The following is a 12133-nucleotide window of genomic DNA, read 5'->3' as shown; positions in this document are numbered from 1 at the left end:
ATTTGAAAGATCTTGATCTGCCTCTGCGTTAGCCAAAGCCACCCCTTCCATGGTTACAGCCAGCGGTTACATGGGGGGTCTGCTCAGCGACGGGTGCGTGGACATCCTGGAGCAATACGAACAGAAGTGCTAAAATGTTTTGAGAGGAAGACCTCGAAACAGGGCTGGTGTTGATCTGGGAGTGTAGGCTGGTAGTTGAGAGCAGTAAAAGCAGATGCTCTTGCAGAGGCACCTCGGGGACCAGGTAGACAGTGAGCTTCATCTGCGGCTTCTCACCTGGGCGCTCTTCAGTAAAAACAAAAAATTCGGGAAAACGGATGCAAGTGCTACCAAGGTTGGACTGTATTTACTTTCATTACGAGAGATCCCTAATTCAACCTTAGGAGGCCAAAAGCAAGGTTACTGCCAGAGCCTAGCCCAAGTCCCCAGCAGAAGGGGGTTATGAGACCCCTGCAATGTGGAAATGAGGCTGGTGCTTATAGACTCTACAGCAGGGAGCCGGTGTTCCTCGTCTTCCTCCTCACTGCTCAGGCGTAATGGCCCTGGCTCAGCGCAAGCGTCAGTTGTCCCCCTCTTCCTCCTTCCAGCAGAAGGGGCCAGGGCCACCACAGTGGCACGGCAGGGACCTGCTGATGAGGAAACCCCAGGAAAGGGAGGGTGGTTAACGGCTGGAAAGGAGGCTGTGGTGAAGCCAAGGAAACCGGTGTCCTCTCCAAGGGGAGGCAGGGAGGGAGGAATGCAAAGGAGGAGTACAGAAAAAGAAGGAATCTGTGTTTAGGACATCCAGGTGCAACCGAATTCAGCTGGTCTCCAGCCCCACTCTGCAGGTGCTTGGGTCTTCTCCCTGCTTCTTCCTTGCCCACGATATAGGTGGAGTCCTGCACATGACTGAAATGTACTGAGGATGCTGGCCAGAAGGTGTAGGCAAGTGGTGGCCTTTGGGTAACGAGAAATGGGAAAACTGGGTGAAATGTCTCTCAGCCCTGAAAAAAACATCAGTGGAAAAAATTTAAGAGAATGTGGCAGTAACCAGGCAGGGGGAGAAGTGGTCACTGCTAGGTTTATGTATTGGTACGGGCCTGTGCATCTTGAGGGGGTGGTATGTCCTCTGCTACATCCCTCTCTTTCTCAAATGCAGTTTGTGGATGTGATGGTTGTCCTGGCAAACTGTAAAATGGGTAGACCTCACTGAAACCGTGGTTTAACTTTGGTATGGATTAATCTGTCACCTCAATATTTTACGGCTCTTGTGCTAAAAATCACTTGGTTCTTTGCATATGCTGTTTAATCACCAGGACTTGCTGCTGGTTTCAAGTTTGTGCAAACACTCTTTTCACCTCTTTTTTTGTTGCTGCATTTTTTAGCCACAAGTAGGTTTGTTTAAAGAAATAATATCATAAAGACTGTTGAGCAGTAGCTATGTGCCATTCAGTCAACTTGGTTTTAGTTGCAAGTGTGGCTTTGACAGTATTGCACTGTTGTGGTTTTACTTGATGTCTCAAAGCCAAATGACAAATGAGAACCTGCTCATTCTCCAGATTGGTTTGCGCACTAAAAACTCACGGGGTGGTCAGAAAGATGCAGAAGCAAAATTTGTGCAGTTTGTCTAGTTCTTCCCTGATTTTTCAGCAACTTCTCGGAAACTGCAGCTTAGATGGTTGAGTGACTCTGATCGGAAGTGTAGGTTGTATTCTTTTTCCTCATTCGGACACTTTGGGGACAATCCTGGATGTCTTATGCCTGAGCTCAGGTCAAACCTCTTGAGGCATCTTGGTGCTCAGGCAGTAGAAGACACAGTAGGCCCTCAGCCAGGCAATATAGACTCTAGTAATGCTGCAGGCATCTACTGGATGCCGAAGGCAGGTTGTGCACTGCGTAGCTGTGGAGCCAACAGCGTAATAATCCAGTAAACTGAGTGGGAACTGTAGTCAAAGGCTCTTGTTTTGAAGTTCAGGTCTATGTTCACCTGGCAAGGGTTCTACAGCCCTATCAGGTCAAGTTTGTTCCTTTGGCTGAAGCAAAGGCTGTGGGCACGTTGGTGGGTGCTCAGGACGCTCTTACAGAGGGTGTTTGTGATGCAAATGTTGGAGTGCAGCCTGATGCTGAAAGGAATGAAAAACATTACCGCAACAAGCATCACTTCGTTAGCTCAGCCAGCAGGAAATACACCCTGGAGAGCCCTGGTTTGCATTTCCCCGACCATCCATCCAGTCAGTGGAGGAAAGGCAATGCAGAAAGCACCAAAAAAAAGCAGTTGTGGCTTTGGCACGGTGGGATTTCAGCTAGTTTTGCCTCTAGACTGTGGTTAGAAAATGGTCCACGCTAATCATCCAGATGGCAACTCCTTCCAAGACAAATAATCAATAGAGCATAGCTGAGTTTTGGCAGAAATGAGCCCCAAAGGTCCAGTTCACTGCAACAACCATAGCTGCAGGACAGCATAGGGTCAAAGAGGCCAAGGTTGCCAACAGAAAACTGATGGCTGAACACACAGCAGGTTTTCAGCAGGCGATGAGACTGATAATAATAGTGCCTAAAAACCTAACAGCAGTCATGAACATTGCCATTGCCTACAATTGCCAATAATCCCCTGAAGATACTGCCTTTTGTCAACATGGTACTTGCATTGAGTGGGACCCGACCACCCCAACATGTGTTAAAATCCTAGAAAAATGTAGGCTGGTTGTGTTCTCCAGAGACCATGTTGTCCAAGCCCAACTCAAAGCAGAGTCAACTTGTGTCAGGTTGGTTGTGTTGTTTTAGACCAGTGCTGAGAAGCTTGAAACCAGACTGGGAAGGATCCAAATGTCTTCTAGTCAGCTCTTTGCCAGAGGAACGTAGTGCTTAAGCACCCGCAAGACTCTGTGGTGGGTAAATGGCTAAAGGTGCATCTGTCTTGGAGGAAATTTTGAGGATTTTTTTTCAAATATTACAGGACTGAATAAAGAGGGCATTTCTAGAAAACAACAAGCTACTGATGACAACTTCAAGAGCATCTGCTCTTGATTTTTATATCTGTTTGAAAGTCACAGACTGCACGCGAAGATGATTTAATCCCTTTAGTCCCTGGAATGTACAAGGTTACTCTTCAGCATCGTGCCAGAAAGCTGCCAGAGTTTGACAGGAGTATGGGTTTTTCTGCTTGAACAACAAGCAGTTGAAGATGGGCAAGGAGGAGCACAGGATGGATCTGTATCTGCTACTTTAAAAATGTTATGCACTGGGGATTTACATTTGCAAAGAGGAAGGGAGGTTTTCATTTCTGTATTTATTTGATCCATCTTTAGGTTTTAACTTGTCATATCTTACTTCAAAGCATCTCTGTGGCCTATTGTGACACACTAATTTGTCAAGCAGAAGGTTTAGTGCTCCTCCTTCAAAACCTTCCTGAAAGCTCTTCTTCGGGATAGCAGCCACTCAGTACATCCCCCCTAGGTACCCCCGTCATCGTGCCAGCAGTATTTCTGGCAGAAGTCGCTCACTCTGTAATGCTGAATGGCCATAGAAATGTGATGGTCAAAACTAAAAACTACAAATGAAAGAAATCTCAATGCTGGAGAAGGGAGGAATTCTCTTGTTGAGCTGCAATTAATTATTGACACCTCGATACCCTACGCTTTTGCTTTTCCCATCTGCCTGATACCAGGTCACTTACAAGTGTGTGTAGTGTTTTGTACAAATAATCACTTGCACTGATAACTTTCCTCCCCGTGGAAGGAAAAATCAAAAGACTTTCTTGATTGAAGCCAGGCCTGACAGGATTCGAAGGCAGCCAAGCAGAAGATCTGCCAGGACCTTTCTTCAAGGCGAATACCCCTAAAAGCACTAAGAGGGCTCTGAATGCAAAAGCCAGGCTTCAGGAAGTTGTGAGCTAGCACAATCTTAAAATGGAAAAAGCTCATGAGTTGGGTAGGGAGAAAGTTTTAAAGATTTGCAAGTAAATCCCCCACCTTGTGTCTTGTCAGGTCAGGTTTTGACTTCTTGTTAGGCTTCAGAACAGACTTCGGTGGCTTCCTAAATTGCAAAGCCCCCTCCACCCATCCCCTTCTTGCTCCCTTGGGGAAAAGCCCCACTGCTTCTGCTCTCAGGGGCTGCTGGTCTCCGCTGAGCCCGCAGACTCCCCTCGGTTCCTGAGCTGCACCCTCTGCAACGGAGCTGCCTTGGGAGAGGCAGCACTGGAGCAGGAGACGGGGAAAGACCAAAAAGGGTAGTTCCCGTCGTCATTTTGCCTGCATGGTCTGCTGGACATGACATAGTTGTTTTCCCTCTGACATCTTTCCTTTTTTACTTGGCCTTGTAAGAGTTTTCCCTCCTTTTTGCTGTGCCTTTAAGAAAAAAAAAAAAAAGACTTCTCACCTGCCCGGCTCTTCAACAATAAATAAGTTGGTATCTTCTTGTGAAATCTTGGTGTGTGCACAGGCTTTAAAGGACTCTGGGAGGGAAAATAGAAAGGAACTAACAAAAGGTGAAGGATTTTGTTAATTTTTCAGAATCCCCTTTGCTGTTGGGAGAGGGTTAATTCTACCAGTTCTGAGAGTGAATGAAAAGGGCAAAATACAGAGCTTGCTTTGGACTTGACGACTTTCCCCTCCAGACTTGTACCAAAATGTTGTGCTGTTTGATATTAAGATTTAGTAAAGTGCTAGATGGTAAAAATAAAGTAAAAATTAAGAGAGGACCCTGACTTTATTAAACAGTGCTGCATTAAGTAAAGAGCAAAGCTGTGCTCTAATACAAGAATTCAAGGTCTCTTAACTTGGCAGCAATATCTTTTTCTTTTTGCGTTGAAACATTTTCATACACCATACACTATTTTCATGAAGTATCTACGGTGAAATGTCATCTTCAATGGTTTTACTAGGGAAGCAATGGGTATTAAGTCAACGTAACTGTTTCAATGCATAAAGGAGGCTGCAGGCATTCGTAAGCAGTCCCGCCAGATTCTGTCCAGCTCTATCTGCTGAAGTCTGAGGAAGCCAAGGGGACAGCCCTGCTGCATACGGACTTACTTCATACAATACATGTAAGTGCTGATATCGTGCAAAATAAAAGCCTCAGAAAATATCTCCTGAATCAAAAATTGTGAATCATGAAGACATCCTTGTCTTCTGAACTGAAGGAAATGGGAGTTGAACCTGCTATAAGGTTTGCGTCATTTTACTCTCCAGTAGCCCTAAGATTTGGGCTGAGAGGAACGGAGTGAGGCCTGACATGGCTTAACTGCTGAACTGTTTTCACAGGGGTACTTCGTGAGATACCTTGAACTCCGTTTTCATTCTTCATCTCCAAATGCCCAAACCAATGACCGCCCCCCACCAGAGCATGACGGATATTTGGCAAATGCGCAGGGAGCGGGGCTGTTCCTCGTTGCTTACATCCAAGCCCCCCTGGACCTAACCCGAGACGCTGGCAGCGGGGTGGCGGAGGAGCCAGTAATGTCTGGTAACAGAGGTGACAACTACATCTGAACCTTCTCATTTCTTTCATGCCACCAACATAACATCAAAACACTAAAGCTACCCAACCTGTTTGGGTGGTTCTCTTCATTTCATAGCATTTTCCTAAAGAAGAAAATATTTTTTTTTTTTTTTTTTTATTAACATAATATTTTGAGGGTGAAGTTCATGCCAGTTTTGGGCAACAAATTTTGTGGGCTGTGGGTTTCTCAGCCCATTCGGGCTGACCTCCATCTCTGGCGGAGGTAAGCTGAGGGAGGTGGAGGAAAAGCTTAAGTGCTATCCATGGGTTTTCATCATGTCATCATGTCTTATCTAGGTACTTTAGTTCTGGTATAACATGGCTTCTAAGTGTTGTGTGCTGCCCGCAGCGTGGGGTTAGACCCATCACAGAAAACTTATAAAATGTCTTGTTCAGGTGGTCCCAGCAATAGAAATCATTAAAAAACCCCAGCAGCTTTGATATGCTCATTTTATGCATCGTTACCTGCTGTTGCTTTACACGACTGTTCTCCTGCTGTTGGAGCACTGGCAACACCCTGGCTTACAAAGAGCTTTTTTTCCCTGCTCTTTGTAACATTTGAGGGGAAGAAAACTGTAACTGAGGTAGAAGAGGACCTTGCTTCTTCCTTGAATACCGGCATGCCGCACCGGTGAAGTGCCGGTGCCGGTGCTAAAACTCTGCTCTTGCCGACTGTGCTTTCCAGTAGGAAATGGAACCACGCGGCAGCGAAAGCAGGCGGCATCAGCAGGAGTGTGGTTCCTCGCCGGCGGAGCTTTGCCCGCCGCGGGTCCCCGGTGCTGCGGAGAGAGAGACCCAGCTCCGGCGCTGCGGCGGGCACGTGAGGTTGGAGGCAACCGTACCGCGTCCTCGGCTGGGCAGCAAAACGTGCTGCTTACGGGGCTGTCCTTCACTCGGCCTTTTCCAGTGGAGGTTTTCCTTCAGCCAAGTCCAACAGCAGGTGGGAGGCAGGGCACCCGAGGGGAGACCCGTACCACAAATACGCTGCTCCCCTTGAAGCGCGCGGACGAAGAGATGCGTCAGAAACCGGTACAAACTTGAGAGTCCCATGTGCCCCGCGGCAGAACAATGGCATTAGAATAGCAGAAAAAAAGATTGGGTCACGACACCCAGCACCTGGTGGTGCCCCCAGAGCCCTGCCCTCGCACTTGACCTCTTTGCTCCATCGGGTTACCCAGCCTGGCCGCAGGAGCAACACGTTTCTGCTTGTTCTGATCACACCAGTAAAGGTCACCGAACAAATCCACGCAATCCAAAGACGACTGACAGCTTTATCTTTCGCAGCATAACGAGGTGCCTACCACACTTATTCGGGTCCGTGCTTGTCACTCGACGTGCTTTCTTACAAAAAAATTTTAAAACCTGTGTGTGTGCCTTCTAAAAGATGGGTACGTTTTTCCTCTAGCATAATCGTGGAGAATAAATGTTCACCCTGAGCTAGTGCTGAAAAGAGCACTAACACTGTGGACTTATGCTGCCAAGAAGCCCCTCTTCTTCCTCCCTGCTCCTTGCCCTAGTTCACCTTTGGGACATTTCTATTAGGTTCGCTGTCTCCCATTACAGTCTTTTAAAGTGTGTGGTCTGTATTCATGCGAGCTCCGTTGCTGCACACCCATCACATAAAGCTGATTAATTCACCCTTTCTGAAATTATGCACACTGCATCAATATGATATCCAGTGTTTCACCCCTTAAATAGTGTTTTAAAAAAGGTCACATTACATTCTTCCATTAACAGTACTTTAGAAACACTGAAAAAAACCCCCACACACTGAAAATGTCAGGGATCTCATCCAAGTGGCCTGAGCTCACAAGCCTGAGTTTAAAAACGAATTAATCTCTGAATAATTTCAGTGTTTTAAGTATTCATATTTATTATTTAAGGTTCAGCACAACTCAGATCCACTTTTACAGAGTTGATGTAGTTGAGTCCCAGGAGCGTCTGTGCCTGGTCAGTGCACGCAAGCAATCAGAAAGGCAGGGAGAGGGAGAAGCACTCCAAAGCAAAACTAAGGAAGGAATCAGCACTATGTGCCTTTGCAAATAAATTGTAGAAATGGCGTAAAAAATCCAGAGATAAGGCTGGAGGGGGCTAGCAGAATAGGGAAAAGAACAAAAGCCAAGGCAAAAGAAAAGGAAAGGCAGAGGAAAATAAGAATATGCAAGTATTCCCCAGTGCCCGCTCAGATTTTAGGACTACCTTTCTGGCTGGAGGCACCCACACGTGCCCCTGGGACTTCGAGAATGTTGCCCCTTGTCCTGGTTTCAGCTGGGGTAGAGATAATTTTCTTCCTAGTAGCTGGTGGTATGGTGCTGTGTTTTGGATTTAGTATGAGAATAATGTTGATTGATAACACGCTGATGTTTCAGTTGTTGCTAAGTGGTGCTTACACTAGTCAAGGACTCTTTGGCTTCTCATGCCCCCCCAGCGAGAAGCTGGGAGGGGGCACAGCCAGGACGGTTGCCCCAAACTGGTCAAAGGGATATTCCATACCGTGTGACGTCATGCTCAGTATATAAACCACAGGAGTTGGCCGGGGGCACCGCGGCTCGGAAACAGGCTGGGCATCAGTCAACGGGTGGTGAGCAATTGTGCTGTGCCTCGCTTGTTTTGTATAGCCTACTGCTACTACTCTTGGATATTATTAGTATTAGTCTTTTCTCTTGCCTTGCTGTCCTATTAAACTGTCTTCATCTCTACCCATGAGTTTTACCTTTTTTTCGATTCTCCTCCCCATCCCGCTGGCAGGAGGGGAGGAGCGAGCGGGTGGCTCTGCGGCACTTAGTTGCCAGCTGGGACTAAGCCACGACGCCCCTAAGAGTCAAATCTCTGTCGTGCTGCTCTTCTCCTTGCCGCCCCTCTTCCCCTCGGCTTGTCCCGCCTGCAAGCGTTACGCTGCATCTCAAACGCAGCGGTTCTCTTTCCACTCCGACCTCTCCGTCCTGGCTGCTGGAAAGGGCCAGGGACTACACCAAACTCACGACGTTGCTTCATACAGCCACAGCTGCGCTACCTCAGCCATACGTCAAAGTTTTACCAGGCGGATTCGTTAGAAAGGTGACTTATTTACAACTGCAAAAGTATACAAAAAGGACAATAATGAGCCTACTTAATGATCATGAAACAGACTTAATGCCATTTAATTACTGCACCTGTACCAAAAGGCAGAAGGAAAAATATAATTAAACTCCAGAATTAGAAAGAGGGGGAAAAACAGTCTAATAATAGCTGCTTCACCAATAAACATAAAGGTTATAAGTGGAATTCCCAGAATTTCAAAGTCAAAATAAATTTGTAAAAGTGAAAAGGTTAGAGAGAGAAAAAATAATAATCAGGCAGCAAAAGGTAAATAATCCGTTAATCATGCACATCTGCTGAAGCTGCTGAGCGGACGGGACGCGCGCCTGGCGGCAGAGCCGCGAAGGCGGCAGCCGGCACAGCCAGCGCTGCCCCGCGGGCGCCGGGCAGCCCCTTTGCCTACAGCAGCCTGGCCCATCGCTGGAACCAGAGTAATTAGAAACAGGCCCCAGGCAACAGTTCCTCCGGGAAACACTGTGCTTCAAGGGGAAGCGCGTACGGCAAGGGACAGAACTCAGCAGGTTAGAGCTAGACATACGGCCGTGGAAAATGGATTTTAGGTCTGTACAGACAATTAATGACCAAAATGCTTTTAGTGCTTCAGAATGTGGCTGAGCCTTGTGGGTATGCAGTTTTAGCCAGCCAATGTATCGTCCTGACTCTCTGAGAGATGGGGGTCCGCCCCGTGCAAGCCCCTTGGCTTTGTGAGATGCTGCCAGGCAGCTGGTGCTGTGTTTGTTTTAGGGGATGGGCTGGGGACACTGGCAGTCCCTATGAGCTTCTACACGGGTAAGGACAAGGTATTCGCAGCATTAAAACTTTATGAACCCAACACACGACCGAGCAGAACAAAACTGGGGCAGCAGTCCTCACAGGACAGTTTTGAAAACGCACGGTACCCACCACATATAATGGCCATTGCACCTCTGCAGCAACTGGAGCTGAGAAAGAAAATATGAGCGGATCTGGAGCTGTAGCGCTTTGCTGGCAGAAGAGTTGAGGCCGGACAATTTTAGCACCAGAGAAGCCAAAATCCATCCCAGGCTCCCACTGAAGCCTGCTTTGATTCATGTCGAAGGTATGTTTCCCACTATTGTCTTTAGATCACTTTTTCCCGGATAATAACTCGCATTAGGACACTTTGCGCCCTTGTTCTTTCGTGGTTACTCATAAGCTGAAGGGCCTCCTGATGAGCACGTTTCGTCTAGCTTGGAACAGGTGATGTACGTGTCTGGCTGCGTCTGCCCCAGATGTTCACACCTTTCATACTCTTCATTTAGAAACCTCTGCTGTCACAATTATTCAGCCAAAAAGTAGTCCATTTAGTTTATTGTTAAAAGCTAATTGCACTGTCGCATCAGCCCCTTTAATATTCTTTTAGAAATTTTGAGTTTAGTATATCTACATCCTAGGTGTGGAAACAGCCGAAATCAAAGGAGATGTAGCAAACTTCAGACACACCCAGGAATGGCAGAAAGCAACATCTACAACAAAACGTAAGTAGGGAACTTTCAAACCAGAAGGACTCTGGGAAGAGCATTACCTTGATTCAGATGCCAGAGAGGTAAACTTACGAGATACATTATCGTGAGTAATTATACATAGCTACTCAGCACTGCGAAGTTCCCTATTTTCAATGAGTTTAAGGTCAAGGAGTGGATCCCATTGCAAGGCTCACATTGCGAGAGTCTATTTTCACACGGGGGAAACATTAGTGGCTTCTGAGGTCTCCTTCAACCTTTTTGGCTTTTCACAATTTAAAAGACCTGAAAAGGTTAAAAGAAACTTACTAATCTGAGGAAACCTGTGCTAGAGGATGAGGCACAACACAGAAACTTTTCTTCTGCCGGGTACCTGGGGTTGAGCATTGCAAGGACCCGCAGAGGCGCGGAAGCGTCAGCTTTTGACACAAACTTAGCAATTCCTCCCGTTACTTGTACGGAAAAATGCCAATGGGCAAACGTTTTCAAATCCGTGGAGCAAACAGACTCCAGCACTGCTTCAGGACGCCGCGCAGCATCGTCTGGCCCCGCACAGCGCAGGGAGTGATGGGGACGGTAAAAGAAGCTCTCTCGCACCTTGCTGCCTGCATGCGGGAAGAGCTGCTGCCCTGGTGCGGGCGTCCCCGAGCGATAACCTGCAGGGTTATCTGCCTGTCGAGGCAGTCTACTGAAACGTGAGGGGTCTACTGAAGTGAGCCGGTTTATTTTACGTTGCTCTGAAGCAAGGGAGGTGTGTGCCCCGCTGCAAGTGTACCTTTCGGTCACCCCTTCCTTGGCCTCTCTCCTGAAGTGGTCCTGAGGGCGTGAAGGAACATTTTTTTCCTGGTCATTTAAATAACACACAGCGTCCTGACTCAAGGTGTGTTCTCACCGTGATGCTCAGTTTGGTTTGTCTTCATGTGCTTTGCCTGGCAGCCTCACCCACTGCGAAATACCCTCTTCTGAGGAGGTTTGCTAAATCACGTCTTTTGCTTTTTGATGTCAGAGGTGACAAGACACCACCAGAAGCAGGGACCTACTGATGTAATAAGGCAGGAAAAAATGTTACTGGAAAAAATGTTACCAAAACAAAGGAATGCTGTTGAACACGGAGTCAAATCAGATCAACCCCATAAGATCTTGTTCGCTAGGTCTTAGAGAATAATGCCTTTGGGTGAATTAGAGCACATTTACAAAAATACTTCCTCATGCCTATTTTTGGTCTAAACCCATAATAAGAGAGCTGATCTCAATGCTGAGATGCACAGAGAACCCTGACCTAGCAAAGCACTTAGACAGAAAAGCAGTATGCTATTACAGTGCTTTGATAACTGTCATGGAGATTTTGCCCTAAGTGAGGTAAAGATCTGGACTTGGGAGGGGAAGGTCTTTGGCACAAGAGCAGTCAGTGTTTTTTCCTGCAGACAATAATCCCTTCAAGTGCTTTGCGCAATGCAAGGTAAAACAGGTCCTTTTCCGCCGGGCAGCTCTCCAGCCACTCCTCCCCAAACCTGTAGCGTTGCATGGGGTTGTTGTGGCCAAAGTGCAGGACCCGGCACTTGGCCTTATTAAACCTCATACAGTTGGCCTCGGCCCATCGATCCAGCCTGTCCAGATCCCTCTGCAGAGCCTTCCTGCCCTCCAGCAGATCAACACACCCACCCAGCTTGGTGTCATCTGCAAACTTACAATAGTTTAACAAACTTTAATAATAATTCCTAAGCCTATTCCTCTAACTGTGTGAATGCATAGCAAGTCTCTCTGGTAGCTCTGGTAACGTCTCCTAGCTTCATTAATTTTGCCTGCGTTACTGCCTCTTTCACTTCCCCCACCAAGTCCTTTGCCTCTGATGCAAATAATTCCCAGTGGAAGATGGCCTATGCTCAGAACTGTCTTTTCATCCCTGAATAACAGTCCATGGAAATTAGATGCACAGCTAAGTAAAATACAACTAGCTAAATACCAGTAAAACTGTGTCATGGAAACAGACCCTGCTTTTGCTTTTACCCACCGCTTGTCAGACATAATCACAAAAATAGCAAATTAACTTTAGGGGAAAAAAAAAACCCTGACAGGGCAAAGATACTCGGGCAATA

Source organism: Phaethon aethereus (genome assembly GCF_964289735.1).
Source record: "Phaethon aethereus genome assembly, chromosome: 1".
NCBI classification, from domain to species: domain Eukaryota; kingdom Metazoa; phylum Chordata; class Aves; order Phaethontiformes; family Phaethontidae; genus Phaethon; species Phaethon aethereus.
Note: the sequence above shows the minus strand (reverse complement) of the source record.